Source organism: Numida meleagris, chromosome 4 (assembly GCF_002078875.1).
Source record: "Numida meleagris isolate 19003 breed g44 Domestic line chromosome 4, NumMel1.0, whole genome shotgun sequence".
Taxonomy (NCBI): domain Eukaryota; kingdom Metazoa; phylum Chordata; class Aves; order Galliformes; family Numididae; genus Numida; species Numida meleagris.
Genome location: NC_034412.1, coordinates 77,000,569 through 77,008,227, shown reverse-complemented (window position 1 = coordinate 77,008,227; position 7,659 = coordinate 77,000,569). Strand labels below are relative to the sequence as shown.

General features: G+C 35.1%; 1 long non-coding RNA gene across 1 annotated transcript; it reads left to right on the top strand.

Moving 5' to 3' along the window:
- LOC110398485 lies at window positions 588-4,760 on the top strand. Its single transcript, XR_002438410.1, has 3 exons — window positions 588-3,568; window positions 3,716-3,792; window positions 4,375-4,760. It is a non-coding gene; the product is annotated as an uncharacterized LOC110398485 (long non-coding RNA).

The following is a 7,659-nucleotide window of genomic DNA, read 5'->3' as shown; positions in this document are numbered from 1 at the left end:
GTAAAAATATAAAGCACTGAAGAAAAAAAAAAACATTGCAGAAGTAACACTATTTTTGAGGCATAAAAATAACAAGGTATACCAACATAATTACATTAAAATGAAGACTTGTTTTGCTTAGTATTTAGCAGCAGAGACAATAAACTTGCTACTTCCGTTTATTATTTCTTGACCCGCATGAGACTATGTACAAAGGTCTTCCCAAGTTACATTAGGTGGACAATATGTTGTTCTCAGAACCTCCAAAGTGCATTTGTTTATGTGAAAGGCTGTTTAATGATCTTGTTACTCTTCTTAAGTGCTTGCCTGAAATTACACAATTTTTTCCCCTACCATTTGAAATACTGAACTACAACAAGCCAAGGAACCTCTCAGGAACTGGCACACATCACTCATTTTACTTGCAGCACTTCTCTGATGTCATTACTAGGGAATAGCAGCAACTAATAACAGATACAGCTGTTAGTCACCAAAATTCAGAATTCAGATTACAAAATAATAAACTTATTAACTCAATTCAGTTTTATAAGCTTCAATCGGGCTTAAAACATTTATCCTACTGAAAACACCCTTGAGCCACTCTTGAAAATAACGCGTGTAAAGGGATCATCATCAAAATTGTTTGGAAACTAACAGTTCTTCCTTAAAGTACATTGCTTCAAATACCATAGAAAATACACTTTTCAGCAATGCAGAAAAACTCAGTAGAAAAGAGATTTATATGTTCCAGAAGTCACTCAAGACACAGAGATCCTAAATTCAAAAATTAACTGTAATGATTCAACTACAAGGATCACAGCAAAGTAGCTTTTTTCTTCAACCAATCTATTAAACAGTTTTTTAACAAACTACATTAAAGAACCACAGTATGCATTGAAAGTTAACTTTAAATACAAAATTAAACGCTATATAATCCTCCAAGTGCATTCTTGGATATATTCACTACACCCAAACCTTTAATACATTCTAAGTTCATCTAGATATGTTTTCCTCAAAACTAAAATGTGAATGTGAACAAATCAAGAAAATAGCAGATGTCATATTACCAGTGACATGACAAACTACAGCACAGAACCTTCTCAGAAATGTAAATAAATGTCTTAAGCAAGTTTCACAGGCTGCTGCATTTATAGGTAAATACTTCCATATTGTTAGTATTTCCCATGTGAATATGCAATAAAAAAAAAAAAAACAGCATGACTTCTTTCTAATATAAATATTCACATCACTGTATTAAATCATATTGGCCTACACAGCAATAAAATAAGGAAGAAGCCCTTCACATTAACTTATGTAGTGCTTTGAAAATTGATATACATGCTTGAACTGAAGCTCACAGACTGCATTGACAACAGTTTGAAAGACCATATTTTATGTGATACACCTATGAAAATGCAGCAACTACTATAGAATTTCCAGCTTAATTTGGGAAAAAATAATAATTAAAAGGATCTCAGCTGAACAAGACATAGACAAGTCTACCATGTTGAACATAGGCTTTATACAAATACGTATAGGTACAAACATCCAAACAGAAGGGGCAGTATAGTAAGCATAGGTGTTTCAGGCCTTTTAAGCAGGACTATAGGCTTACAATGCTGCACCCAAAAGAATGACATCTCTCTGACTTTTAACACAGCTACTATGAAGGAATTCACATGGTTTCAGCCAGTTTAGAAACATGTGAGCTTTGTTCAACTACCTCATCTGGGAGTGGTCAGAGAGGTAGTGGTCAATGCCACCCCCAAAAAATTAAGAAACTGTCATTTTGTGGAATCTAGAAATATTATTCCAACCTGATAAAATTTCACAAAAATTTTGAGAAACAGAAGTTCAATATTAGCAAATAATTTTCAAACCATTCTCAACCTGCTCCCAAATTATTTTACTGCACAATGAACATAGCTGTTTACTTTAAACGTTAGCCATCTACCAGCCTTACATAATAGACGAGATACATTTATAACAAATATTCTTTAGCAAGTCTCTTTCAATATCTTCAACTGGAAGTGTTTCATATAGTATGAACAGTTTTACTGGAATACAGGTTGAACCAAAGTTCAGATACCCGGAGTATATGTCATAAACCCTCAGATAAGCATTTCTTTCGTTTACCCACAGTATGAGCTATGTTTTGCCTAAGATAGGGGCTAAAACTCCTTTTACAGTAAGAACATTTAAAACATGGAGAAGGTGTTGCTGAGCCTTCTCTGCCTAAGGTCTCAGAACTGTTTAATATGAAAAACTAGTCGAAGACAACACAGACAGTAATACTGTGGGTACAGGCATGGCGGTTTCCCCTAATAGGTAGTTGAACTCCATGTCCATTCTTTAAGTCCTCCTCAAAAGAAAAGAGGGAGAATGATGATGAAAAAATCTCCTCAGGTGGATCGCTCAGTGATTAGCAACCCAGACATAACAGACTCAGCATAGGGAGATTAACATACCACACTGCCTGTTTACTAACAGACTAGAACACCAAGAAACTCAAAGCAAAACAAAAACACCTTCCCACCATTCGCTCTCTCCTACCTCTTCCTCCCGAGTAGTGCAGAAGAACACACCTCCACGATCCCTCCCATAGGCTGCCATCCTCCCTGAACTGACCTGTGTTGGCTTCCCAAGGGTGCAGCTCATGAAGTACTGCTCCAACATGGTTCCTTTTCACGTAGCCCATCTTCAGGAGTGCACTGCTGCACCCCAGCCCTCCTGCCAGGGCTCCTCCCCACGGGCTACAGCTCCGGCCCGAGGCTGCTCCTGCGGGGGCTCTCCGCGGGCTGCGGCCTTCAGGCCACATCCACTGCTGCACCGCGAGCTCCTCCATGGCTGCACTTGAAAATGTGCTCCACGTGGTGTCCATGCGCTACAGGCGACAGCCTGCTCCACCGTAGGCCCCACCCGGGCCGCAGGCAGCTTCCACTGCGTGCCTGGATCTCCTGCAGGGCACATTGGTGGTTGCAGGGTTGTTTCTCTTACGTTCTCACTCCTCTCTTTCAGCCGCTGTTGCGCAGCAGTTTTTTCATTTCCTCAGTCTGCTTTCCCAGAGACACCCAGCGTGCTCATGGCTTAGCTTTAACGACGGCGGGTCTCTTTAGGAGCAGCTAGAGCTGGCTCTGTTCTGATATAGGGCAGTGCTGGGCTCTGTTCACAGAAACCACACCTTTAGTCCCCTGCAACCAAAACATTGTTATGTAAACTCAATACAACAGGGAGTAATTTTGTCTTTCAAATGCATTTTGCAGCAAGAGAATGCAGTATTGGCTTGCTAATTCTGAAGAAGTCTGTTTCTTTGCATTTTCTTCACCATCAAAGTGATACTGAAACAGGCTGGGTACTGGAGCTAACTCCCCAGTGCAAATTTCTGTAGAGCCTCAAGCGAATCCAAGAATTCCCTGTGGTGGAAAGCCCAAACAGCTGGTTGTCATCTCTTTCAGTCAAACTCGGTGTTGAATAAAGAGCTTCAGGGGCTCAAGCCAGAAAAGAAAATTATGTCAGTGAGGCTGAATGCGAGGTTTAGGCTGAAAAATACCAGGGACTATATAGTATTGCTCTTTTTGTATTGAAAAAGGTGTTCATCCTCACTATCCCTAAATTTACGTTCTGATGAAAACTGCAGAAAATATATAATTAAATTTTTTTTTGGCTACTTTTTTGGAAGGGGAATAAAAAGAAGGAAAATTGCTTCCTTTGAATTTTCATCTTTATACTTTTTCAGCCTTCGCCCTTCGGATGCACTCAGTGAAGAAATTTTGGAGATAAACAATTTCAGCATGATACTGTGACAAGAATCAGGTGAGACAGTAAATAAACTGTCAGAAGAAGCCTTCTTCATGTGGCGAATATTTTATTTTAGTCAGACATGCAGCGCCTGCACAAGAATGACAGATGCCTTGAAAAAATTGCGTGTAGTATGAGCATGCAAAGGAAGACAGAGTATAGCTCATCATGCTGTTTCTCCATTTCAACTTCATTCAAAGTTAATGCAACTATTCAGGAGAATACAGGCTGCAGGAACAGGTTACAAAATGAAAAAGGTGACATTTCTGTCACAGGGGAATGGAGAAGGCAAAATTTCCACCAATACTCGTAATTGAACAGCAAATGGGGAAAAAAATAAGAAAGAAAATATACAATTTCTGAAGAAGAAAGCTGACATACTAAACAATTTACTGACTTCCTAATTTACTCCACAATTTATCATATCCCAGAATGTAAGGTTTTTTAATCAATAGGCTTATTTTTCAAAAAATTTTAAAGTGATTAAATTTGTTAAAGTGTGACTTGAAATGTATAGACTTCATGTAAGGCTAAAACTGAATTGTTCCTATACATATAATTTTTTGACTAGGCTTTCTGTGTTTTTCTATTTTGCAGTGTATTACAAAGCTCTCTTTTCTACTCTCTCATCAAAACCAAGATATACTTGCCACCTCTTCATTTGGGATGGACGGAAATATTTGTTTATCGGAGAGAATGCTTTTCCTAAGCAGTAAGGTAGCAATTAGTGCCTAAGTATCCTGTGAGTTTAGCCATATGTCTTCCACGTAAGCATATTATTTAGCATAGTAATACCAGTTATTTATGTGCTGCCAAAACTGATGAAAAGAAAAATGCAAACAAAATAGCATTGTCACTGAATGTTTAATAATTTATAATGGTTGCTAAATTAGTTGCACATATAGTTTATCTCTGTTCAGGCCTCAGGATACCTCTGTAATAAAAATAAGAAGAATGCTGCTCTTACAAATGGCATGTGTCTGTTCTCACTCTTTTCCCAGTGTATTTTTCTACAACGTATGCACAAAAGATTCTTTCCTTTATTATTTATCACTCTTAAGAGCTACTCTAATTTTAGAAAATTACACTATTAGCCATTACACTATATTGTACTATTAGCAATATTATTGAATCTCTGCAAGGAACTAAATGGAGTACTGCTAGATGAGAGATTCATTTGGAAATGAATAATCAGATATTGTCCTGCAGAGGTACATCTAGCTCTATCTTCAATTAATGCAGATTTACATAACTGCAGTTTTCTTATATTTGGTGTCAAATAGCTTTCTTGTAGGAGTCTACAAGCGGTTGTGCTCAAGGTTGTCTTTTTCTGCACATCTGAATAATTTATGTATTCTACCTGTATGCTATACCCACTAAGGTAATAATAAGATTAAACACATCACTCTGTCAGAAAGATATGTACTATGGCAGAAAATAGTAACTAAACTTTATTTTACGAGATGTTTTCAGCTCAGTGGATTAACAGCTGCTACTTAATACCTTTTTGCCAGCCATATGGTACAGTATACTTCTGGAATTGTAGCTGTAAAGTAATGACTTAATAAAACTCTCCATTTTTTTTTATTTTAATTTCAAGTCCATTATGCAGACATTCTGTCTCTAGACAAAACTTTTTTGTGAAATTAAAACAACTACATTTCTATTGGTATAATTTCTTAGGATATTTCAGTTGTGATTCCAACTACCAAGACAACATCAGTTGAGAATTTCTTGTTATAATTTTATTATAAAATTTGTGGACAACCACTAGGAAACATTAAACAAAAGCATATAAATGACTTACTGAAAAGCTTAATGTAATATTGTAACAATGCATTAACGAAAATGGGGGTGGGGGGATAAAGGAGTGCAAAACATATGATTTAACATGAAGAAGTAAGAAGTTGGGTGTCAGTATAACAGATTCAGACTAAAAATGAATTTCCTCTTTAAAATGCAAGAGGGCCCAAATTCATTCAAGTAGTTAGGAATAAGTTAAGGATTCAAACATGGACCATTTAATAAGGACTGCAGTTTTAGTGGTTATCAATTTGTATATACGTGCACACACAGATACTTCTATTGTCCTTTTCATTTTTTATTTTTATTTTAAATCTAAAACTATTGCCCAAGAAATTTGAAAATCACATACAGAGCAAAATAACTGTTTGGGAAGGGGCATCATCTAACTTTAATCTCCTGTCAAGTGCTTATCCATCTATCACGGATAGGTGGAATGCAAATTTAATTAAAAAGGCTGCAGCTGTGGGAATTATTATCATTTCTTCTGTCTTGTAAGTGTGCTTCATATCAGAATAAAATCCAAATGCAGACAGACTATGGATGTAAAAATTCATTGTTTTCAAATTCACATTAAAAAAACCTTTCCAATATGGCATACATTTGTATTTTTACTCTCGTATTTGTTATTGAATTATTTTTTCTTGAAACAAAGAGCTCTGTAAACACATAGCTTGACTTAATAAATTTTAGGCAGATTGAGTTTTAATCTCAATTTTGATATAACTTTATCTTCAGAAACTATTATTATTATTATTATTATTATTATTATTATTATTATTATTATTGTAGTTGCTAGGACAACATTTTCCGTCAAGTGTTCCTATGGGGAATTTTTTCATTTACTCAGTGTGTCTAGAATCCATGCATTAATCACTTTTAAAGACAGATAAATCAAGTTAAAATTAATGGATGCAAATGTAGATGGGATATTAAAATCTTTACGACATCTTTAAGACTCATACCAATGTTTTGAATAGTGCAGTCATTTCCAATACTTAAAAAAAATAACCTGCTTAATATAGAGTTTCTTCATATTTTTAATCCCAATCCCCAAATTAAACTGATGACATAGTAGTCTCTTCAATTCTGTTGTTTTCCCTTAAACTTATATACTCATTAAATAATGTCAACATTTTTTTGATTTATTTTTTTTTTGCAAAGACCTGCAGCTCTCTGAGGTACTACTATATGCTAAAATAACCTTGCATAAACCATAGGTAGGGGTAAATTTCTTTTTGCCTTTACTTACCATAAGATTTTGTGATTTCTACTGTGCAACTACATGAATACGGCCACATGTTGTTATCATTTCATGTTGAAAACTAAAGTTTTTACTGTTTTCTAATTGCATAAACTTCATATGGTATGAAGATTAAATACATTTTATTTGTGCTGAAGATGTATTTGCTTTGTACTTACAGTAAGTTTAACTGATCTTTATTTCAACAGTATTTACAAAAAGAGCAAAAAGATTTCTTTAATCTTTCTTTAAAAAAATCTTAAATTTTATCTATGTCACTGATACAATAGACACAAAAACTTTGATAAAAATTGACTGAAAATAAATCCATGCAACCTTCCTTTCTGTAGTACTAGCTGCACGGTACTGTATGTAGCTTTGCGGTGTTTGTGTAACCTTTATTCAACTGTTATTGCAATTGCCATTCAGCACTGAGCAGAGCAGAAACTTTTACAGTCCTTGTAAGATGTGTCACAGCAGCCCTTTAACATCACTCTTCTATTTTCTCTGACATCTCCTTGTGGTTTATTCTCTTTTTATCTCTCTTTCTATTGCTGTTGCAATTCTAATATGATACAGAAAGCTGATAACATGCTTCCTCTTACCTGTTTATACTGCTGGATGTTTTCAGTTTATGAATATATTTTGAACTATATTTTTACTATATTTTTATTATTATATATTGTATATAACTATATTTTTTTTTACTATATATATATTACTTTTTTTTTTTAATTTGAGTGGAAGAACATGTATGCTCTTGTGTATTCTAGTTTATCCAGGGAGTATTTCTGTAACATTTATCTAAAGTTAGGCATCGCTGAATATTAAATCTT